The sequence below is a fragment of the Lissotriton vulgaris genome, unplaced genomic scaffold (genome assembly GCF_964263255.1).
Source record: "Lissotriton vulgaris unplaced genomic scaffold, aLisVul1.2 SCAFFOLD_1532, whole genome shotgun sequence".
Taxonomy (NCBI): Eukaryota; Metazoa; Chordata; class Amphibia; order Caudata; family Salamandridae; genus Lissotriton; species Lissotriton vulgaris.
In genome coordinates, this window is record NW_028255810.1 from 273,750 (window position 1) to 299,973 (window position 26,224).

Below are 26,224 nucleotides of genomic sequence, written 5' to 3' on the forward strand. Positions count from 1 at the left end.
CGTGAAATTAATCAACATTGCGTACGAAAACCACAAGTGCCCTAACCCACCCAAACAGTAATTTTTTTTTGCTCCTGTTGAGCCTTTTTCAATGCCTGTTTTTTGTTGTTTCCCCTCCATGAAAAACACAAAAAAAACATAAAACTGTTCTAAAAATACAAAAAAAACAAAAAATGTTCAGAAAAAAAAAAAAAAAAACAACAAAAACATTAAAAAAAAGTTCTTTTCAGAACTACCTCCCCTTTCAAATAAAATTGCTAGAATGTTTAGCACTCTGGCAGCTCTATTTCTTTTGGTTCGCTTTCCGGTTCGCTGCCCGGTTCGCGAACTTGAAGCGAAATAAAAAAATATTTTTAAAAAAAAAATAAGAGTTAGTATAAGGGAAGTAAACAGAGTGTAATGTTAAAAGAAAGACAGCTATAGGGAGTAAACCAGAGATACTGTTTAATAGATCTATTTATTAATTCAGGATGACGATAAGGTGTGATCTCTCCTGAGGTTTGTTTAAGGTGAGACCTACTCAGGGTTACAGATCAATTTTACACTTGTTGAAGAATACAGAGCAGATAATGCATGTGAAGGCCTACCAATGAAGTAAGTCATGTCCTCTTATTACATCATTCATGACATGGTCAGTGACATCATCAGCAGTGCATTGCGGGTAAAAAGAGTAGAAAACATTTACCTTATAATTCTTGTTAACTTTTTAAAATATTTTTTCATACTTTCAATCTGTAAAAGAGAGAACAAACATTTCCAAAAATATTAAAACATGTATTTAAAAATTAGAAAAGAAAAGGGAAAAGGTTCAAGAAGAAACAGTTTTTCAACAACTTTGACATTTACAGAAGCCTCTGCTTCTCTACGTCCCCTACACAATCCTAAAGATATATATTTTAAACAAACAGTATCTTCATGCTGATGAACTGAGGCCTATTTTGGAACATGGTGCTTCTTTTGCACTGCTGATGTCTCACAATAGTGATGCAATAGCAGCGCAAAAAAGATGTAAAGCCATCATAAAATTGTGTCTAACATTTTAAATGATTGTTTCAGGATGCAAATAAGATGTGTGCTTTCAAGAGCTTTCTTTGAGGTGAGGCCTTTTCTTTTTTTTAAAAAAAAAACAGTACCCAGAAGTACAGCACTGTAAGCATTAAAATTGACACTTACAGAAGACTCAGTTTCTCCATATCTACCTCACATTTCTAAATGTATATCATAAGTACAAAAAGCAGAACATTAATTATACATGTTAAATGGTTTATTTTTGCTGTTCTCAGAATGTATCAAATTTCACTTAAATCAGTGACTTGAAGGTATTCATCATGTAACAGCGGGGAAAAAAAAACACAATCAAAATGATTGTATTTAAAAAACCCATACAACCTAAGAAATCTGAATTCAAAACTCCTTAAAATTAACTTACTTTCAATGACGTCGAAGGATGTCCTATGAACAGCGTCCACTCTGTTGTGCTATAAATATTTTCAGCCCGCCACTTTCTGAAAGAAAACCTCCATCGTTTTGAAAAATATGTTACATACAAGAAAAGACTTCTCACATTCTACCACATGTTTCCACTAGGCCAAATCATGTTGCAGCGATTCACAACTCTTGTAATTCTTCCAATCAAATCCCGTCATTTTCTATTTTCGCAACTTTCAAAAAGAAAACATTTAAGATTATTTTCACAATCCTGGACTACTAATATCTTACCCTTCTTTGTCACTCATGTTCTCCTTTTCCTATGACACTGATACTGCTTACTATGAAGCAGACTTACTTGCATCAGGTTTATATAGATGGATTTTTAAATTGACATTATAATTAAAAGTTTTGGACCAATAATCTAGACAGCATTGCAGACTTACATTCCCTCTACTTGATGAACCTTTTGCAATTCCTCACAGGAAACCCGAGATTCTTTCTTTAAAATTTTGGTTTTAAAAACACCAGGTAAGAATTTTTAAGGTCAAACGGCAATTTTTTTTTGAAAGTTACAACGGAATCATTGCAGAATGACCAGCCGTTTCGAGACTTTAAATAAGCTGTATAATGTTCTGATGTTGTTGAAGGACCATCGTGATAGATAATTGCTACAGTTACAAAAGTCCTTCCTGATATTGACAGCTGAGAAACCACAACATTTTTTATTAAAGTTGACAATTTTGATCCATCAGGCATACATCGTTGGATCATTAAAATGACATACTGGCCATATCTACGTATAAATAATGTTGACATCATTTCAGATTTACATTGGCTACACTCCATGTTGTGATCCGCTGCATTTACTAGCTTATTAAAGGAGACTGATTTACTGTCTGGCAAAGTTAAATATATAAATCTTTCTGAGTCTACACTAGTAGTACTTGATACCATACAGTTCTCGCAGTCATGCTGCCATTGATAAGAAAGCCCAAACAGGTGATCTACATCTACACCCTCATCTTGCAATACATCAAGCATATACATTAAAAACTCCTGACAATCTTGCTGATTATTTTCAGAGAAGTCTGTTTGACCTGAACATTCATCTAACAGATAACGAACTTCAGACACACTTTCTACTTTTGTTCGATCAGTGCTACATTTCTCGAAAACAGAATTCAACAAACAGCATAAAATTTGTTCTGAATTCAACAGAATCTGTTCTTTTAAACTCTCTAGTGAAAAGAGAACATTAACCACTACATTTGCATAGCAGTTGACACCAGAACTGTTTTCAAATTGAAAACCGACAACATCTTCAACAGAATCCACTTTCTTTCTGCTAACAATTTTCGGTTCATTGACTTTTGGTCTTTTTGCTACAACCTCCCTACTATTACTGATATTTCTACGTTTCCGGCCTACCACACGTTTCTCAAACAAAGGATATTGAGGCAAATGTGGCGCATACTCTCTTCTTAACCTATTGTATTCCTTAACACAATCTAGATCCGCACAAATGTTTGTGACATCACAGTCAATCAAGTACAATCCCGATAAAGTTCTAACTCGTGACAATGCCACATATGCCATACCCTCCTTGAACACAGAACTGCCAATATTCACCAATGCACTGTCTAATCTTAAACCTTGCGATTTATGGATTGTCACCGCATATGCCAAGCAAACAGGAAACTGTTTACGGCGAACATATAAGTCTTTAACAAGCAAAAACCTAGCAGAACAACGACCAATTAGCTGTACTTCCTCAATGCCATCAAATTTAATTTTTAAAAATTCTATTCCATCTCTATTTCTGTATTTCTCAAAATCAACAACATTACCTATTGATCCATTTACCAGACCTCTTTCAACATGTAAATTCCTTCTCAAAATGATTCGGCAATTTAAACACACATTCAAAGTCTTTTCAAAACCCGCTGTTTTAGATATAGTCTTCTCTAATGAATCCAATTTTGATTTCAAATTCTCTGACAAAATAATTGTTGATCCCATATGCTCTATTTTGTCAATAGCTTCAAGTTTCACAATCTCTTGCTTTTCTAAATTCAACATTTTGTTGTTGAAGATGGCACATTCTGCAAGAGTTGGCATCAAACATATTCCGGATTTCTTCTCAGTAATTTTCTGAAAAATATTCTCAGGCACAATCTCTTGTTCGGGATATAAATTTGAAAGTAATCGTGCATTTAAAGCTTCTTTTCCATGCTCGGTCACTTTTCCAATTCTAATATCTTGTAGAATATTCTTGTAATCTTCATCCTTCGCCTGACGCATATTTTCATGCAGTTCAGCATAATTGAAGTTTAACCATATATTGACGTTGCCAATGCTCCCTAGGCACTTCCTGGTATCTTCATGCGTGAGTATTTTGAACACAGGTTGACCTTTTACTGGTGTCAGCTGCAGAAGATCTCCGAAAACAATGATGTGTTTGCCACCAAATAACACATCATATTCAGTTTTAAGTACTTCTTGCATTCTCAAATGCACAAAGGCAAGCATGACATTGGAAACCATGCTTACTTCGTCAATGATAAGTAGTTTCATTTTCCTCAAGACTCTTGAAACTTCACAGCAAGCATCCCCAGATAACTTGTGGTATTGTAATTTGTTGTCATGCTCCACTGGCAGCATCAGTAGACGATGCAAAGTAATACCTTTAATGTTATGTGCTGCCAGTCCAGTAGGAGCGGTGACAACACAAGACAGCGATGACTCAGTCCTTTCCTGCAAATAACAAGAAATTGCTTTAATGAGGAAACTTTTTCCAGTTCCCGCTTCTCCACTCACGTACAGTCGGACAGGCTTCAACGATGTACATGAGCACTCTTTCTTCTCATGACTTAATCTGTGCTCAATTTGCTTGGTAACTTCATCATATATTTTCCTCTGCTCAACGTTGAGTTGTTTTTCCAAGTCTTCTAAGTTAACTGAATCCTCCTGAGCATGTGCCATGGCTCTTTCCACTTCATTCATAGCAGTGGCAGCTTCATTTTCGATAATAGGTCCTCCAAGTGGATCTTGACTCAATGAAACAGAACTCTGACTGTCCTGAGAACTGTCTCTGGCAATCTCGGCTGCAATCGTTGCTTCCTGCTCAATTTCCAAAGTTTTACAACAAGGGGTGGTGAGGGACAGAGTCTCTGAATTAAGCAGAAAGCTCTCACCCAGTCAAGAGATCAGGGCTAGATCCAACACCGTTTTTTAGCTCACTGTACCATCCCAGTTTCAGAACCTGGCTGTATGCAAATTAGTCTGTTCCTGTCCCAGTGCATGATGGGAACAGGGCAAACCAAACTACAAAAGCCAATTCTTACACTGGGAAGGAAACAAGCTCACGGGGACCGGTTTCTGGCATTACAGCCGTCTTCGGCCCGGTTTGCTTGAATCCTGATGGTGCAATGAGCAAGGGTCTCACATCTGAGAATACCCTTCCACGCTTAGGGTGGACAAAAATATTTACAACAAGGGGTGGTGACGGACAGAGTCTCTGAATTAAGCAGAAAGCTCTCACCCAGTCAAGAGATCAGGGCTAGATCCAACACCGTTTTTTAGCTCACTGCACCATCCCAGTTTCAGAACCTGGCTGTATGCAAATTAGTCTGTTCCTGTCCCAGTGCATGATGGGAACAGGGCAAACCAAACTACAAAAGCCAATTCTTACACTGGGAAGGACACAAGCTCCCGGGGACCGGTTTCTGGCATTACAGCCGTCTTCGGCCCGGTTTGCTTGAATCCTGATGGTGCAATGAGCAAGGGTCTCACATCTGAGAATACCCTTCCACGCTTAGGGTGGACAAAAATATTTACAACAAGGGGTGGTGAGGGACAGAGTCTCTGAATTAAGCAGAAAGCTCTCACCCAGTCAAGAGATCAGGGCTAGATCCAACACCGTTTTTTAGCTCACTGCACAATCCCAGTTTCAGAACCTGGCTGTATGCAAATTAGTCTTTTCCTGTCCCAGTGCATGATGGGAACAGGGCAAACCAAACTACAAAAGCCAATTCTTACACTGGGAAGGAAACAAGCTCCCGGGGACCGGTTTCTGGCATTACAGCCATCTTCGGCCCGGTTTGCTTGAATCCTGATGGTGCAATGAGCAAGGGTCTCACATCTGAGAATACCCTTCCACGCTTAGGGTGGACAAAAATATTTACAACAAGGGGTGGTGAGGGACAGAGTCTCTGAATTAAGCAGAAAGCTCTCACCCAGTCAAGAGATCAGGGCTAGATCCAACACCGTTTTTTAGCTCACTGCACCATCCCAGTTTCAGAACCTGGCTGTATGCAAATTAGTCTGTTCCTGTCCCAGTGCATGATGGGAACAGGGCAAACCAAACTACAAAAGCCAATTCTTACACTGGGAAGGAAACAAGCTCCCGGGGACCGGTTTCTGGCATTACAGCCGTCTTCGGCCCGGTTTGCTTGAATCCTGATGGTGCAATGAGCAAGGGTCTCACATCTGAGAATACCCTTCCACGCTTAGGGTGGACAAAAATATTTACAACAAGGGGTGGTGAGGGACAGAGTCTCTGAATTAAGCAGAAAGCTCTCACCCAGTCAAGAGATCAGGGCTAGATCCAACACCGTTTTTTAGCTCACTGCACCATCCCAGTTTCAGAACCTGGCTGTATGCAAATTAGTCTGTTCCTGTCCCAGTGCATGATGGGAACAGGGCAAACCAAACTACAAAAGCCAATTCTTACACTGGGAAGGAAACAAGCTTCCGGGGACCGGTTTCTGGCATTACAGCCGTCTTCGGCCCGGTTTGCTTCAATCCTGATGGTGCAATGAGCAAGGGTCTCACATCTGAGAATACCCTTCCACGCTTAGGGTGGACAAACATATTTACAGCAAGGGGTGGTGAGGGACAGAGTCTCTGAATTAAGCAGAAAGCTCTCACCCAGTCAAGAGATCAGGGCTAGATTCAACACCGTTTTTTAGCTCACTGCAGCATCCCAGTTTCAGAACCTGGCTGTATGCAAATTAGTCTGTTCCTGTCCCAGTGCATGATGGGAACAGGGCAAACCAAACTACAAAAGCCAATTCTTACACTGGGAAGGAAACAAGCTCCCGGGGACCGGTTTCTGGCATTACAGCCGTCTTCGGCCCGGTTTGCTTGAATCCTGATGGTGCAATGAGCAAGGGTCTCACATCTGAGAATACCCTTCCACGCTTAGGGTGGACAAAAATATTTACAACAAGGGGTGGTGAGGGACAGAGTCTCTGAATTAAGCAGAAAGCTCTCACCCAGTCAAGAGATCAGGGCTAGATCCAACACCGTTTTTTAGCTCACTGCACCATCCCAGTTTCAGAACCTGGCTGTATGCAAATTAGTCTGTTCCTGTCCCAGTGCATGATGGGAACAGGGCAAACCAAACTACAAAAGCCAATTCTTACACTGGGAAGGAAACAAGCTCCCGGGGACCGGTTTCTGGCATTACAGCCGTCTTCGGCCCGGTTTGCTTGAATCCTGATGGTGCAATGAGCAAGGGTCTCACATCTGAGAATACCCTTCCACGCTTAGGGTGGACAAAAATATTTACAACAAGGGGTGGTGAGGGACAGAGTCTCTGAATTAAGCAGAAAGCTCTCACCCAGTCAAGAGATCAGGGCTAGATCCAACACCGTTTTTTAGCTCACTGCACCATCCCAGTTTCAGAACCTGGCTGTATGCAAATTAGTCTGTTCCTGTCCCAGTGCATGATGGGAACAGGGCAAACCAAACTACAAAAGCCAGTTCTTACACTGGGAAGGAAACAAGCTCCCGGGGACCGGTTTCTGGCATTACAGCCGTCTTCGGCCCGGTTTGCTTGAATCCTGATGGTGCAATGAGCAAGGGTCTCACATCTGAGAATACCCTTCCACGCTTAGGGTGGACAAAAATATTTACAACAAGGGGTGGTGAGGGACAGAGTCTCTGAATTAAGCAGAAAGCTCTCACCCAGTCAAGAGATCAGGGCTAGATCCAACACCGTTTTTTAGCTCACTGCACCATCCCAGTTTCAGAACCTGGCTGTATGCAAATTAGTCTGTTCCTGTCCCAGTGCATGATGGGAACAGGGCAAACCAAACTACAAAAGCCAATTCTTACACTGGGAAGGAAACAAGCTCCCGGGGACCGGTTTCTGGCATTACAGCCGTCTTCGGCCCGGTTTGCTTGAATCCTGATGGTGCAATGAGCAAGGGTCTCACATCTGAGAATACCCTTCCACGCTTAGAGTGGACAAAAATATTTACAACAAGGGGTGGTGAGGGACAGAGTCTCTGAATTAAGCAGAAAGCTCTCACCCAGTCAAGAGATCAGGGCTAGATCCAACACCGTTTTTTAGCTCACTGCACCATCCCAGTTTCAGAACCTGGCTGTATGCAAATTAGTCTGTTCCTGTCCCAGTGCATGATGGGAACAGGGCAAACCAAACTACAAAAGCCAATTCTTACACTGGGAAGGAAACAAGCTCCCGGGGACCGGTTTCTGGCATTACAGCCGTCTTCGGCCCGGTTTGCTTGAATCCTGATGGTGCAATGAGCAAGGGTCTCACATCTGAGAATACCCTTCCACGCTTAGGGTGGACAAAAATATTTACAACAAGGGGTGGTAAGGGACAGAGTCTCTGAATTAAGCAGAAAGCTCTCACCCAGTCAAGAGATCAGGGCTAGATCCAACACCGTTTTTTAGCTCACTGCACCATCCCAGTTTCAGAACCTGGCTGTATGCAAATTAGTCTGTTCCTGTCCCAGTGCATGATGGGAACAGGGCAAACCAAACTACAAAAGCCAATTCTTACACTGGGAAGGAAACAAGCTCCCGGGGACCGGTTTCTGGCATTACAGCCGTCTTCGGCCCGGTTTGCTTGAATCCTGATGGTGCAATGAGCAAGGGTCTCACATCTGAGAATACCCTTCCACGCTTAGGGTGGACAAAAATATTTACAACAAGGGGTGGTGAGGGACAGAGTCTCTAAATTAAGCAGAAAGCTCTCACCCAGTCAAGAGATCAGGGCTAGATCCAACACCGTTTTTTAGCTCACTGCACCATCCCAGTTTCAGAACCTGGCTGTATGCAAATTAGTCTGTTCCTGTCCCAGTGCATGATGGGAACAGGGCAAACCAAACTACAAAAGCCAATTCTTACACTGGGAAGGAAACAAGCTCCCGGGGACCGGTTTCTGGCATTACAGCCGTCTTCGGCCCGGTTTGCTTGAATCCTGATGGTGCAATGAGCAAGGGTCTCACATCTGAGAATACCCTTCCACGCTTAGGGTGGACAAAAATATTTACAACAAGGGGTGGTGAGGGACAGAGTCTCTGAATTAAGCAGAAAGCTCTCACCCAGTCAAGAGATCAGGGCTAGATCCAACACCGTTTTTTAGCTCACTGCACCATCCCAGTTTCAGAACCTGGCTGTATGCAAATTAGTCTGTTCCTGTCCCAGTGCATGATGGGAACAGGGCAAACCAAACTACAAAAGCCAATTCTTACACTGGGAAGGAAACAAGCTCCCGGGGACCGGTTTCTGGCATTACAGCCGTCTTCGGCCCGGTTTGCTTGAATACTGATGGTGCAATGAGCAAGGGTCTCACATCTGAGAATACCCTTCCACGCTTAGGGTGGACAAAAATATTTACAACAAGGGGTGGTGAGGGACAGAGTCTCTGAATTAAGCAGAAAGCTCTCACCCAGTCAAGAGATCAGGGCTAGATCCAACACCGTTTTTTAGCTCACTGCACCATCCCAGTTTCAGAACCTGGCTGTATGCAAATTAGTCTGTTCCTGTCCCAGTGCATGATGGGAACAGGGCAAACCAAACTACAAAAGCCAATTCTTACACTGGGAAGGAAACAAGCTCCCGGGGACCGGTTTCTGGCATTACAGCCGTCTTCGGCCCGGTTTTCTTGAATCCTGATGGTGCAATGAGCAAGGGTCTCACATCTGAGAATACCCTTCCACGCTTAGGGTGGACAAAAATATTTACAACAAGGGGTGGTGAGGGACAGAGTCTCTGAATTAAGCAGAAAGCTCTCACCCAGTCAAGAGATCAGGGCTAGATCCAACACCGTTTTTTAGCTCACTGCACCATCCCAGTTTCAGAACCTGGCTGTATGCAAATTAGTCTGTTCCTGTCCCAGTGCATGATGGGAACAGTGCAAACCAAACTACAAAAGCCAATTCTTACACTGGGAAGGAAACAAGCTCCCGGGGACCGGTTTCTGGCATTACAGCCGTCTTCGGCCCGGTTTGCTTGAATCCTGATGGTGCAATGAGCAAGGGTCTCACATCTGAGAATACCCTTCCACGCTTAGGGTGGACAAAAATATTTACAACAAGGGGTGGTGAGGGACAGAGTCTCTGAATTAAGCAGAAAGCTCTCACCCAGTCAAGAGATCAGGGCTAGATCCAACACCGTTTTTTAGCTCACTGCACCATCCCAGTTTCAGAACCTTGCTGTATGCAAATTAGTCTGTTCCTGTCCCAGTGCATGATGGGAACAGGGCAAACCAAACTACAAAAGCCAATTCTTACACTGGGAAGGAAACAAGCTCCCGGGGACCGGTTTCTGGCATTACAGCCGTCTTCGGCCCGGTTTGCTTGAATCCTGATGGTGCAATGAGCAAGGGTCTCACATCTGAGAATACCCTTCCACGCTTAGGGTGGACAAAAATATTTACAACAAGGGGTGGTGAGGGACAGAGTCTCTGAATTAAGCAGAAAGCTCTCACCCAGTCAAGAGATCAGGGCTAGATCCAACACCGTTTTTTAGCTCACTGCACCATCCCAGTTTCTGGTAAAGAATTGGCTTGGTAGTTTAGTCTGCCCTGTTCCCATGATGCACTGGGCCAGGGACAGACTGATTTGCACATAGCCAGGTTCTGAGCTGGGATGGGGCAGTGAGATAAATAACGGTGATGGATCAAGCCCTGATCTTTGGACTGGGTAAGAGTGGTCTGCTCAATTCAGACACTCTGTTCATCACCACCCCCTTTTGTAAATCAATTTCCAAAGTTAGCATTTCTTGATATTTGGGAAAAGCAGGACATTCTATGGTCTCCCTAGCAGCAGTGAAAGAGTCTTCGTAACAGAGGAAATCTCCAAGCAGTTCCTCTTCTGCACGCCAAGGCTTGAAAAGTTGCAAAAGTGCTAAATAGAAAAACTCCTTTTTTTCTGGAGATTCGCCACTCAATTTTCGATGGTTTACTAATTGGCATTTTCTTTGCTTGACCAGGCATCCCTCACTTCCAATTACAGCATACACTCCTTTCTCAATATCTTCTTTGATGTTCCTCTTGAATATATAATTTTGTAGAACCTCATATAGACAAACATTCTCAAGATGACTGCTTCGATTTGGATAATATGTATCCAACATGTTGGTCTTCAAAATGTTGGTACTGTTTGGTTCCTTTTCTGCCAAATACTCAATTTCCCGGACAGGTTTTAGAACTCGATTTCGCGTTGCAGCAAGACCAAGACTCGCCCAAACGATACTCCTGGATTTGGCATAGAGACTTGCTGAAGACAATCGATCAGAACATTCATAAGCTCCGATTTCTCGTTGGGACAACATCTTCAGACTGAAACTGTACAACTTCTTGCTGAGGCTCTTTTCATGGGAAATGTCCTCCCACATATCCTTCAGTTCTGTCTTTTCTTTTTTGGTGATGTAAGATGTCACATACCGAGCCACAGCCATACAGTTGTCAGCCACAAACTGTATATCCATGTTAGCATTCCACATGGACAAAATCACTGGGTTGTAGTCGTTGATGTACTTGGACTCTTCGTTCCTTTTCAAATTGTATGTATTTTTGGGTGATTTCCTCGTCACATTATGTTGCAGTGAAGACATCAAACTGTTCACTCTTCCTTTAGAAATCACCGGTCGTGGAAAGTTGAAACGACATTTGGTGTAGAACTTGTCCTTGTTTCTGAATTTACGACGACAGTACTTTCCACAACGATGGCTTTGGAAACGTAGAACTTGTTCTCTTAGGCTTTTCTTCTCCGTTGCGTTTGGAACAGCACACGTAGAATACTGTTCTATGAAATTCATCACTAAGTCATCCGGATGTGTTCCAAATTTAGGTGCATCCTTGATCCACAACAACATATGTATATGAGGAGCACCTCTTGCTTGGTACTCCTTTCTCCAGAAGAAATCCAACACCTCTCCAAAAGGTGGATTCTTCTTATTTGTGATGAAAGACATCATAGCTTCAAATCTATGATTGAAGTACCTGCATACATTCACTGGATCCAAAGAACACAGTTCTCCAGGTGTCTTGAATTCAATGTTTTCAATATTTCCATTTGCCTCTCGTAGAAATTCAAGTAAGTCTTCCCAGCCATACTCGGCACAGCTCAGAGTGAGGAACCATGTCGGAGTTCCTAAGTTCCTCAGCATACATTTTAAATCACCATGACGATGGTACCAGTACTCATTAGTACCACGCTGACACGCCATGAGATTAATTAAGTGAGAATCCAAAATTCTGTCTTGGACATTGACTTTATGCATAAAATCACTTGCCGAGATGTTTCGCATCTGTATACCACTTTTTAAGATGTGGTTCACTGCATATGACAGTCCAGACAGATCGCTTTCAAACAGGAGATGAAACAAATAGGGAATGCATTGACGAAACCTAGGATCTTCTGCATACAATCGTAAAGTCCAGTATTCAGATGCAGGAATTCGATGAGGTCGCTCATCATATCTTCCTCCTCGACCTGTGGGAAATAGCTGTGGGAAACACCGAGCTTCCAAACTTTCCTCCCAAACACTAATGGGACTCCCTTTGGCTTGTTTCATTTGAAACAACTCAATAGCATTCCCCATGACTTCCTTGGAATGCAAAGGATGAACACTATAATGTTCATATATTTCTTCACTTTTAGAGGCCTCTACTTTCTCAATTTGGCCAGCACACAAATCGCTATCCTCTTCATCACTTACTTCCTCTTCTGCAACATATACATTCTTATAGTACTTATTATTTTTCTTCAAATACAATGTTGCCTTTTTGACTTTCCTAACATCCACTAAATCTTGCCATATTTTCTTATTCTTTGTCGGAACCCCATTAACCAAGATAACCAGAGGTTCCTCTTCCACTTTTTCTACTCCAATTGTGTTAATGTTTTTGTTCAAATCTAGAGACAAATAAACAACTCTTCCCTTTAATCCTCTCTGTAAATCTGCTGGAGGCAACTTCCCTGTCTTTGGCTCCATTCTTACAATAGCCTGAAAGGGATGGATACTTTGAATCAAAATAGATTCATAAGTATTTAAATCCTTCAATTCAGAAGGAATCTCAACCAATTCCAGATTATTATGAACTGCCCTAGCAGGCATCTGGTTTTGGTTTAATTTATTACAACAATAAGTACACACACGTTGATCCGATCCCAAATCAAAATAATTTTCTACCATCAAGTATGTGGCAAAATCCTTCCATTCACTAATATTTTCCCTTTCACTTTTTGCATATAAATCCACTAACTTAGTCTGATTCTTATAATAAGTGCGTCGACAACATACACAAGTGAAATTAGGCCTCTCACTTGATTTCATCTGAAACGTGGCAATTTCCTTCTGAAAATTATCTGTACTGGAAACCTGTACATTATCTTCAATATTACCCTCTACTTCTGGGTCAATTTGAACATTCTCATCTTTACTACCAAAGTAACAAAACTCAATTTCTTCACAAATATTCTTCACATCTATTTCAGAACAATGCAAAAGAGTAGCACATAATTGTTTAAGCATAATTGCTGGACTCTTAGCATAATGCAACATTCTCACTAATTTTCTCACTTTATTATGATGCACTGCTAGCATCCTGAAATGATGAAAAACACTCTGGCATACTCTCCTGGAAAGACAAGCCAGTGAATGACCACGCAAACCTGTCATTTGTCTCACTCTGCAAGGATCTAAATCTTGCAACAACTTCATTTTCTGCTTCAAACTTTTCTTATTAAATGTCGGTATAAAATCACAAAGCAAATTGATGGAAACCTGTTGCACACTGCAAATAGAACTACACTTCCAAATGTACACAGGACCCTTAGGACGTCTTCCTAAAACCTCATTACCTAACACCTCGTCTGTCTCTGTTGTCACAAGTTTTTCTTTTTCAACTGGACAACCATCCTTCACTTCATAAGCTCGACCACTGGTGTCAACTGCAAACACCAAATCATTATCCTGAAAATAACTCTCCTCATTAAAAAATGCCTCACAACTTGAACTATGCATCCATTCTCCGGAAAAAACTTCACAAAAGTTACTACGATTTACTACTCTCTTCCATCTACTTTTTGTTTTGAAATCAGAAATTACCTTGCTTAGTTTCCTAATTCTATTGATTACCAAAATAAACAACTTTCGCTTAATTTCAAAAGCATGATCAATAATTTTCTCTACATTTTTCTTCTTCTTATAAAATGCCACTTTCTGTTGGCCTTTCTTAATATTTTTTAATAAATTAACTATTATCCTGTTACGGAACATTCGTTTTCGAATGTCCCTAAACTGTTGTTTCCTTCTACTATCATGCACAGAGTTATCTCTTGCTCTACCAGTAACATTTTTGATTGGTCTTTCCTTTCCATTTAAATTGCTTTTCTTTTTCTGGACTGAAACATTTTTTGGAGAAATACTTTTTTTACTACAAATATTTCTTAAGAATGATTTTGTGCTCTTACCCGGAGCTTTCTTGGTGATTTCACAAGTATTTTGGGGAGAGGACTGCTGCAATAATAGATGATCTTGCTGTCTTTGACGTTTTCTAGCCTTTCTAATTCGATTCTTAGTTGGCATTTTTCAAATTTTGTAATGATCTGCAGTTGAATCTGTGGAAAAATATAATAAAAAATGTTATTAACCACTATTACCAAAAAGTAAATGAATAACAGTCATCAAAAACTTAACACCCTACTTATTATTTAACATAGCAAATCTTTTGCACCAGCACTGCGTCACAAAAATGACACACAGTGGTACAAAACAGGCATACAACAATCATAAATCTCTCCCTAACATTTTAAATGATTGATTCAGGTTGACGATAAGGTGTGGCCTATCTAGAGGTTTGTTTGGGCCCAGATCTTTGGACTGGGGTGAATGTGTGTCATTGATCCACATTCGGTCCATCACCTGTTTTGTTTGTTTGAGGTGAGGCCAACACATGGTTGCAGATGAGATTTTCACTTGTTGAAAAAAACAAAGGAGATAATACATGTGAAGGCCTAGCAATGAAGTAAGTCATGTCCACTTCACTCTTGAACAAAGGGCAGACCTCTTTTGAATCTGTGGTCACACCTAAACTTCATCTGCACAATGTCATTGAAAAATGTGAAGTTTCTTTTCCTCATTTCAGAATTACATCACCTGTGTTTCCTCATTGACTTAAAATGTCCTTAATGCACATGAAAGCGTTTTTTAGATTGCCCTTGCACCATTTTTGGGTCATTTTGAACATGGCTATGTTACTCCCATAATCAAAATCTAAATTTGCAAAGCACAGGTGGGAGCGTATTTACAAGAAACTTGCCCCATGAAGAACGCTTTCCATTTAAAAAGGGAAAAATAACATCATAGACACTCAAATACCTTATAAATATGGCCCAAACAACCTATGAAGCTCTAGCAGTACATATCCAGAAATGTAATTGATTTCAAAAATCGTTTTTAAACACAACATATAAATCAATTGTATACCTACATTCAGTTGGAAATGACTGTAAATGTCCTTGAGACACATGAAAGTGTTTTTTTTAATGCCCTGGCACCATTTTTGGGACATTTTTAACATGACTATGTAACTCCCATAATCAAAATCTAAATTTGCCAAGCACAGGTGGGAACCGTATTTACAAGAAACTTGCCCCATGAAGAACGCTTTCCATTTAAAAAGGGAAAAATAACATCATAGACACTCAAATGCCTTATAAATATGACCCAAAACAACCTATGAAGCTCTAGCAGTACATATCCAGAAATGTAATTGATTTCAAAAAATCGTTTTTAAACACAGCATATAAATCAATTGTATACCTACATTCAAGAGGAAATGACTGAAAATGTCCTTGAGACACATGAAAGCGTTTTTTTGAATGCCCTTGCACCATTTTTGGGACATTATTAACATGGCTATGTAACTCCCATAATCAAAATCTAAATTTGCCAAGCACAGGTGGGAGCGTATTTACAAGAAACTTGCCCCATGAAGAACGCTTTCCATTTAAAAAGGGAAAAATAACATCATAGACACTCAAATGCCTTATAAATATGACCCAAACAACCTATGAAGCTCTAGCAGTACATATCCAGAAATGTAATTGTTTTCAAAAATCGTTTTTAAAAACAACATATCTGTTTCAGCTTACATGAGAGACCATGGAATGGGCTCCATGTACAACAATAACTTGTGTTACTGCATGCCAGAATGCTACACCGAATATGCAATTACAATTTCTCCTATTTGTATATCACTTGAGACAAAGCCACATTTTAAAAACACAGCTTTCTTCATCATTTTCTCCTTAAACCATACTATTCTCTATCTAAATTAAATAAATCTTTTCTCACCTTAGCAAATACTTTTTGAGTTTCAAAACAGTCTCAGAAATACTCCAAATTGTCTTCAGCAGAACAAAGAGGATGCACTCCAGAGGCTGCAGCTATTGAAAGCACAGAAATACAGATATTCATTACACATATCTCTCATATTAGCCAATCATAACTCTTCCCTCACTTTTTTCAAATCAAAACCCTTCCCCCCTCTGCCCTCTCTGCCTTTTTTGCTTAGCAACCACCTCCTGAAAGACCTCTCATGTTTGCAAATTCACACAACAATGTTTCAATTGAACTCTGAACTCTCAGTGCACCTGCGTATCCAGTGCAATCTTTCATTAAATGTTTCTTCCTTGACCATTCAAATTACATCTTTCAAAGAACACATCCATGCACCCTAACTTTCTGTTTTCATAAATGAAAATACACCAATCACTGCTAATGAATCATTAGGACTGGAAAACCACAGTTTTTTTTCTTTACAAACTCCTACTGTTTCAACTGCCCTTTCATTACCACACTTTATCTGACTGCAGCCCAACCTTCTCTCACCATGTTTAATGTCTGGATTGTTGGACATAGTTACATCTACTGGGCTCAAAGGTATGCTGAGAACAGAAATTTACCTAACCTCAATTTACAAGATGTGGACATTAAGTGGTTGGGCCAAAGAGGATTAAAATGTCACCAATTGATACCATTGGTGAAAACCTTTATGCATTTGCCAAAACCTGACCTGTTAATAGTGCACTGTGGAGGTAATGATTTGGGCACTTTGACTGGGGTAGGTCTGGAAATGCTTTTAAAGGACACCTTTGAGCAATTAATGGCACTTTTTCCTCAAACTGCCTTGGTATATTCCAATATATGCCAAAGACAGAAATGGAGGTGGTCCAACCAATTTTGTCCACAAATTGAGAAAGCGAGGAAGCATGTAAACAAATCTGTTTCAGCTTACATGAGAGACCATGGAATGGGCTCCTTGTACAACAATAACTTGCGTTACTACATGCAAGATATCTACAGAGGAGATGGAGTTCACTTCTCAGATGAGGGCAACAGAATTTTCATTTTGAATTTAAGACTGTGCATTGGTACCTACTTATAAGTACCAAAATGTACCATAAACCCAAAAGCTCTTCTCAGAGCTACCCTACATCTGATCACTCACAATTATTATTTTTCTCTAACTTTTTTCTGTAATTTTCAACAAACTACGCTCAAAGAGCGCTACCCGGTACGCGAACTGGAAGCTAAACGCGCAAAATTTAAAAAAAAAAATGTTTTCCCCGCACATATGGTCGGCAAGGGGGGGCTGAGATAAAAGGGGGGTCCCAAAACGCGTTTTTCCCATGTTAATTTCCATAGGGCGGTTGGCCTCACTTTTAGCCCGAACGGCTGAATGGATTTCCACGAAACTTGGCAAAATTGTAGGGACTGTTAGCCCGATGTGCCTTTGCTAGGTCTCAATATATGTGCTTCAGTGGATTTTGAGAAATTAACGTTTAAAACAAGATATATATCTGTAACAGCGCTCCGGGCTGCGCTCCGGTTCGCGAACTTTTCGCGTATCGGAACTTTGCGAAGCGAAGCTGATTGGCTCTCCGGTGTCTGTCAACATTCTAAACAGTCCGGAGCGGCCGCCATCTTGTCTCTCGGTAGGATCGAGAGACAAGAGGAGGCCAAAACAAAGGGGGAAATTACCATAAGGGGGCATAGTAGATCCTCGTTGACCCCCTAGGTTTTATGTGGAGGTTTTAAAAGGGTCCAGGAGGGTCAAAAAAAAAAATATTTTTTTTTTGCGTGGTGAGCGCCAGGTTCGCGAACCGGAAAGCGTTCTGGGCAGCGTACTATAAGGATAAAAGAATGATAGACTTTTCTAATACTGTATGTTAATTGTTTGTTGTTTTTGTTGTTTTTTTTTGTTTTCTTTATTTTAAAAGTATTTTTTTATTTTGATTGTGTGTCATAATTCATTAAACTTTTAACATTCAATAAACATATAAAAATAAATAATGTGTCAAACAATTTTTGAATTAAGAAATTAAAATTTATTTTTCATTTTGTTTTTCAAAATTTAAAAGAAAATCTAAAAAATCGTGATCATTTTTTTCTTCATTTTTTAGTAGAAAATCTACTGCATCTACGCATTGCACAAGTTCATTATTTATTGTGTCGTCGTAGAAATCCATGTCATCTTGTGTCTCAATTTTTTCTTCAATCAGCCAATTCAGAGACTCTGTCCCTCACCACCCCTTGTTGTAAAACTTTGGAAATTGAGCAGGAAGCAACGATTGCAGCCGAGATTGCCAGAGACAGTTCTCAGGACAGTCAGAGTTCTGTTTCATTGAGTCAAGATCCACTTGGAGGACCTATTATCGAAAATGAAGCTGCCACTGCTATGAATGAAGTGGAAAGAGCCATGGCACATGCTCAGGAGGATTCAGTTAACTTAGAAGACTTGGAAAAACAACTCAACGTTGAGCAGAGGAAAATATATGATGAAGTTACAAAGCAAATTGAGCACGGATTAAGTCATGAGGTATAATATGTAGGAACGCAGTAAAGATAAATGGTCAAGGGCAGTTGTGTTTTTCATGTCTGCAACATAAAGTGATCGATAAGAATCTGATAATCAGGCGTATCGGCGACTAAGACAGCAGGCCGAATCTCTTTTACTCAACGGCTCCGTCATGGGATGAAGAAACGCCCTTTTTCTCGAAAAAGGAATATATTTTACTTGCAAGACAGTTGTAAATTTTCCGGGAAAGTACATTAGCCTGGAATATTATAACATATGTTTGAAAAAAATATATTGTTCGAAAACAATAAAAAGCTTAATTTTTAGGTCATATGACCAAGCTTTTCATCATTAAATTAACAAAAGTAAAATGAACCAATGAAAAGTTTTATTAACAAGTCACATGACCTGTTATGCTTACGTTACGCGCTGCGCGCCGCGCCTCGGATCACTTCCGGGTGCGCTAACGCGGCGTGTCATATAACGCATTACGCGACAACGTAGGTCAAGAATATAGTCAAAATGTCTCCACCAACCAGCGTTCGGAACACAACCCCTTTCAGCAGTCCAAAAAGTTCTGGAAAATGACAAAAGAGGGGACAGGCAACAAGAACCATCAGTCAAAGAGGGGAGGGCAAGTTCTTCTGTACCGGGTCATGTTGGGGCGCTACCGGAACTGATCGAATTGGTAGTCTACAGTGTTTCTGGTTGTTTCAGACTGTAGCTGGCGTCAGCATGAGAGCACTACCATCTCGTAGGTCCGTCGTGGCCATTCCACGAGCAAACATGGCAGCCGCTCCCCACCAGAAGCCTGCGGGAGTCGGGGGCCCCCAAGACTTTTGTAGAATCTTCACGGCTGAGGGGACGCTTTCGAGAATGGGACCCAAGCCCTATCAGGGAAGCGTCCGAGTTCCAAGGTGTCCCAGGGCCATTTTAGTGGACCACGCCCAAATCTGAAGAGCCGGCCGCCATTTTGAGAGTCCTGTGGCAGTCGCTTATCGTTGCATCGCAAGAGCGGGAGCAACTCAACTACATGGTGAGCGAGACACTGTAGTCGCAAGAGCGGGCGGTAAACAGCTGAATGGCGTAAGAGGCACAGTGTAGCAAAAGCGGGCGGAATGGCAACTAAAACGGTAAAGGGGCGCCCCACTACAGCGTGTCTTCAGGTCAAACGGATTGTGGGACAAGGTCCAGAATAGAAGAGTCATCAAAAGGCAAAAAGTTCCGCCGGACCCCGGGAGCCGGCCGCCTATGTCGGGGGCGATCTCAGGCTACACCGGTGCTATAAGACTTGGGGAGGGGGTCGGAGCCAAGCGTCTTCTCCGAGTCCATGGCCATCACACCGCCCCTCGGGGGCCTCCGTCAAGCGGTTTAGGAAGGTAACATATCACATTGTTTTCAAATGCAGTCTGGTCCACAAACGACACTCACTTACTTTGAGAATAGTGAAGCTGCAGTAGGTGGAAATAAGCTTCAGACAGTGTTACAAGCACTGCTCAGAACTCTGAACTATGGCACCCAACATCCAGAACTTATGCCATTTGAGAATGGCAGTGACATTGAAGTAACTCAGGGACCAAAACCATTAACGTACTTTCACGTATGAAAATCTTAGTTGGGGAGGGGGCAGGAGCGAAGCACCCCCTCCCAGTCCGCGCCACCACACCGTATGTTGAAAATCTGAAGCCATCGTTCTACAAAGTCAACCAACCTTGGATGGAAAAATCTAGAAAAATGTACAAACTGAAAACCAGTTTTGGTCTGCATAGCATCAGTAGCAACGCTTGCTATCAGAGTGCATGAGTTTCATGCTCGATCGATTGAGCTAGCCGGATCGGGCAATAAAAAGTATAAAATAGTTATGTAAATAGTTATTTAATAAAATGTTTAACCCTGTTTCTTTGCTGGTGTGTTGTCTATATTTTTAATATTTGCATAGGGTTTGTCGTTATTTTGGGCGGGGTGGGTGACGGAGCCCAGCTGTCTTGCAGTCCTCATGGTGTGGAGCTCAGTTCATATCACTATTTTCGTATTTCTCATGAAGGGTTGTTCCTAATATTTCTATTTTAGCGAGGTCAAAAAGAGATCCAATTAGTGGCCTACTGATTTTGCTCGATTACTTTTATTTTTTTACACGATTTTTCACGATTTTTCACTATCTGCAAAGACTAAACAGAGTATTGCGACTTTGTGCTTGTTTGTAAATAGAGAATGAACCAAAGAGAATCAATTGTAAAACAGTAAATGCTTGGATAACAATGAATCAAATGGAGAGACAAGCAGGCACGACGGATTACAACGGGGGTAAACGCCTGCGTTAACTACTCTTCACTATCTGCAAAGAGAGAGTACTACTAAGAGAAAAGAGGGGAGGGGGGCAGCGTTCAAAGCACATCAGCGTGCATAAACACGAAAAAGTTTTTACCTATCACGTACTTGACATTTTACAGCTTTTGATATTTGCTATTAAAAAACCAATGAAATTCACTGAAAAAACCATAGGTTATAGGCCATATATAGTTAGGAATTTGCATTTACAAAACCTTGAAAATTCACTGAAAAAACCATTGGTTATAGACCATATATAGTTAGGGATTAGCCTTTTCAAAACCTTATTTTACTCACACAAAACCATTGAAATTTCATATATAGTTAGTTCCACTAACTATATATCGCGCACCCGCAATCCACTGCTGATGATGTCACATATTACATCATTCATGACATGGTTAGTGACATCACTGATGACATCACTGATGACATCTCAAATGACATCACTGATGACATCTCAAATGACATCACTGATGACATCTCAAATGACATCACTGATAAAATCACTGATAACATCTCATTTGACATGACTGATCACATCACTGATAATATCATTCATGTGATAATACCATGAACCTCTTCAGACTCTAATATAACCTTAGATACAATCAGTGTAAATAGACAGTCACAGACTGTCACTCATCCATGGAGTTACTCACACACCTAGTCAGTTATGCAAAAAATCAATCACACCTCCATTTTCACAACTATACAGTTATACACACCTTACTTATTCAAACATATACTAACACATTTACTTTACTCTCTTATACAATCCCTGATACATGTTCACAATGATCCATACAGCCACTCACCCATTCACTGGCTCTTATGCACAGTTATTTATATATGGCAACTCTCACATGTACTGTGTTTTACATATGTACTTACTTTGACATGTAGCACTGAGATATCCATTCACTCACTAATACACTCATGCACAGTCAACCGCCCATACAGTTGTTTGCACATGCACTTTTGAACCCATACATATAGTGAATCAACTACTCACACATCTATGTACAGAGTCACACACCTCCCAGCCACCCATACACACACACTCAGTTTCCCATACAAATACTTGGACAACCAATGAATAACCCATACAGTTACTCATATAGCTACTGATCAACATATGTAGCAGTTTGTAGAACAACAGATATAATGATGCACAAATTAAAACAGTTTAGTCACTAACCCATGCACTCAGTGAGACACATTTAATCACTCACTCATACAGTCAGTCATGCACCTACTAAATCCTTCATCCAGACACTTATACATCCACTCATTCTTCAATATGTAAGACATATTTTAACTTTACAGAAACATACAGTCACTGGATGATGTCATCAGTGATGTCATCAGTGATGTCATTTGAGATGTCATCAGTGATGTCATCAGTGATGTCACTAACCATGTCATGAATGATGTAATATGTGACATCATCAGCAGTGGATTGCGGGTGCGCGATATATAGTTAGTGGAACTAACTATATATGAAATTTCAATGGTTTTGTGTGAGTAAAATAAGGTTTTGAAAAGGCTAATCCCTAACTATATATGGTCTATAACCAATGGTTTTTTCAGTGAATTTTCAAGGTTTTGTAAATGCAAATTCCTAACTATATATGGCCTATAACCTATGGTTTTTTCAGTGAATATATATATATATATATATATTCACTGAAAAAACCATAGGTTTCACACCAGTTATAGTTAGGAATTAGCATTTAAAAAACCTATTAAATACACTGAAAAAACCATAGGTTTCACACCAGTTATAGTTAGCTGGAAATTTTACTGATATAAAACCATTGAAATTCCCACGTTATAGTTAGATGGACTCACTATAACTTGCGCGTGCAATGCACTGCTGATGACATCACATATTACATCACTCATGACATGGTCAGTGACATCACTCATGACATCACTGATGACACCATCCAGTGAATGTGTGTCTTTCTGAAAAATAAATATATTTTATATATGTATATGTAAAAGTTGATGGAAGAATAAATGTTTAAATAAGTGTCTAAATGGATGGTTTTTAAAAATTGATTGGTTAACTGGCTTAATAAGACCTCATCAGCAGTGCATTGCACGCGCAACTTATAGTGAGTCCATCTAACTATAACGTGGGAATTTCAATGGTTTTATATCAGTAAAATTTCCAGCTAACTATAACTGGTGTGAAACCTATGGTTTTTTCAGTGTATTTAATAGGTTTTTTAAATGCTAATTCCTAACTATAACTGGTGTGAAACCTATGGTTTTTTCAGTGAATTTCATAGGTTTTTTAAATGCTAATTCCTTTGTATATCGAGTTTCTAACCTTTTTTTTTTTTTACAATTTGCTGTTTTTTTTAAAGTATTCATGTTTTTTTTATATATTTTTTTTCTTTTGCGCTCTGGGTGCGCGCTCCGGGAAGCTTTCAGCTAAGCTCTCCGGTAAGCTTTTCCGTGAGCTCATCTGAAAGCGCACCCAGAGCGCAACTGTCGTTCGTGAAAAAAAATATGAATGAAAAGTTAATAATAATGCAAAACATTTCGTACCATACAAATAAAATTAGTTTTTTTTAATAAGGAAAATGATTATGCATTTCTGTAAAAGTTTGATGACGTCACTTCGGCGCGCAACGTAAGTGCCCTCGGAAGCGCCTACGTTCGCGGCGCATAACCACACGCAAAAGCGCCTACGATCGCGCCACGTTTGCGCCCCGGAAGCGCCTACGATCGCGCTGCGTAAACGCACCGGAAGTGCTCCGGAGCGCGCAGCGTAAACGCGTCGGGTCATGTGACCCTAAAATAACACTTTTCATTGGTTGCTAACAGTTTTTTTTTACAATGAATGAAATCCCCACCCATTTCCTTCACTTCTTCTTTCACTTTTGTGACTGAAAGACCTGCCTTTTTTGCTGTTGCATATTTCTTGATTAATCATGGCTGCCAGACCATCCAGCAGTGAAGATGACTCCAATGATTTCATTGATGAAGAGCCTCCTCAGCCGAAGGTCAAAGAACATTTCATCTGGAAATTTTTTAAGTTTCCAGCAGACCAGAAAAAGGTGAATGCACCAAAAGTAGAGTGCAGGATCTGCAAACAGGTCCTGTCACGGGGTAACCCCCAAAAAAAGTATTCTTTTGGCAACTTCACCATGATTCGCCATGTGGAGAGGAGGCACCCCCAGAATTTTGCCCGGGAAAGTGTCAGGGCTCTGGCACAAGAGGTTCCCAGAGATGGGGCCTCTACATCAACAGGAGGAGCAACTTCTTCTGGGAGAGAGCAATCGCAGGAGCAGGTGGCAAACATACAACCTGCATTTAACCATGGGGTCGTCAAATGCAGATACTGCAATCAACTCCTCACCTATGGGGAGCAAAGTGTCCTGCTCATGGTTCGAGCATTGGAGAACCATCGCTGCCCTTCCCACCCCTAATTTTTTTCTTTTCTTTTTGCTCCTGTTGAGCAGTTTCCATTCCCTGTTTTTGTTCCTGTTCAGTTAAAAGAAGAAAACCAAAAGTTCTTTTCAGAACTACCTCCAATTCTCATCAAAGAGCTATATTCTTAAAAAAATGAAGAGTAAGTGAAATATAGTGCATTGATAATTGAAAGGAGAATGAGTAAGAAAGAACAGAAAGGTATGAGAGGTGAAAGGAAGTGAAGTAGGAGGAATGAAAGAAGGTGAGTGTTAGAAAAGAAAGTTATGACACAGTGAATAAACTGGAGGCCTCATTTCTGAAAAGTGACGCATCGCTACGTGAAAACAGCGATGCGTCACTTTTCTGGACGCACTCCTTATGACATTCCAGATATGTCATATTTAATATATGACTAATCAATTCGCAAGGAGTTACAGATATGTCAGTATTTCTGACGTATCTGTAAACACAAAAGTAACGCATTGCTGGAGTGCGTCACAAAAGTGACGCAACTCCAGTAATGTGTCCTTTCACATGGAAAAAGCACCATGTGAAAGGTTTGCTGTGAAGCAGGCGCAAGATTTTGGCGCAACAGCATCCTAAAAGTGACGCACAGCGTCATTATTACCAAGCTTTTTGCAGGGGAACACCCCCTCTGCATGCATTATACCTGACACTATTTTTAAAAAGTGACGCATCTAGGTACATGGGTCACTTTTTAAAACTCTGCGCCACATTATATCTGCATCAGGTATAATGTATGCAGAGGGGGCAATCCCTCGCAAAAAGCTTGGTAATAACGACGTACTGAAATCTATGAGATTTCTCTGCGTCACTTTTAGGATGCTGTTGCGTCAAAATCTTGCGCCTGCCTCGCGTCACTTTCATGTTTACAGATATGTGAGAAATACTGACGTATCTGTAACTCCTTGCAACATGATTCGTCATACATTAAATATGACACATCTGGAATGTCATAAGGAGTGCGCACAGAAAAGTGACGCATCACACCAGCAGTGTAATAAAATGTGCCTCGTTGCACTATATTTAAAGGATGCAACAGCATCCTAAAAGTGACGCAGTGAAATCTCAAACATTTCACTGCGTCGCTATTACAAAGCTTTTTGCGGGGGAACACCCCCTCTGCATGCATTATACCTCACGCAGATATAATGTGGCGCTTGATTTTAAAAAGTGACCCATCTACCTAGATACGTCACTTTTTAAATATAACGCAACGAGGCACATTTTTTTTTTACACCACTGGTGCGATGCGTCACTTTTCTGTGCGCACTCCTTATGACATTCCAAGTAACGCATTGCTGGAGTGCGTCACAAAAGTGACGCAACTCCAGTAATGTGTCCTTTCACATGGAAAAAGCACCATGTGAAAGGGCTTGCGTCAGTCTAACACCTGCTGTAAAGCAGGCACAAGATTTTGACGCAACAGCATCCTAAAAGTGACGCAGTGAAATCTCAAAGATTTCACTGCGTCGCTATTACAAAGCTTTTTGCGGGAGAACACCCCCTCTGCATGCATTATACCTGACGCTATTTTTAAAAAGTGACGCATCTAGGTACATGGGTCACTTTTTAAAACTCTGTGCCACATTATATCTGCGTCAGGTATAATGTATGCAAAGGGGGCATTCCCCCGTTCAAACCCCTTGTGTCTCGATTTTACCGAGACACAAGATGGCGGCCGCTCCAGACTGTTTAGAATGTTTACAGACACCCAAGAGCCAATCAGCTTCCTGCACGCAAGTCGCGTGTCGCGCCTGGAGCGCACTCCGGTGCGCGCACCGGAGAGCGCCTATAGATATATATATTTTTTTGAACCTAAATTACTCAAAATCCACTGGAGCACATATCTTGAGACATAGCAAAGGCACATCGGGCTACCAGTCC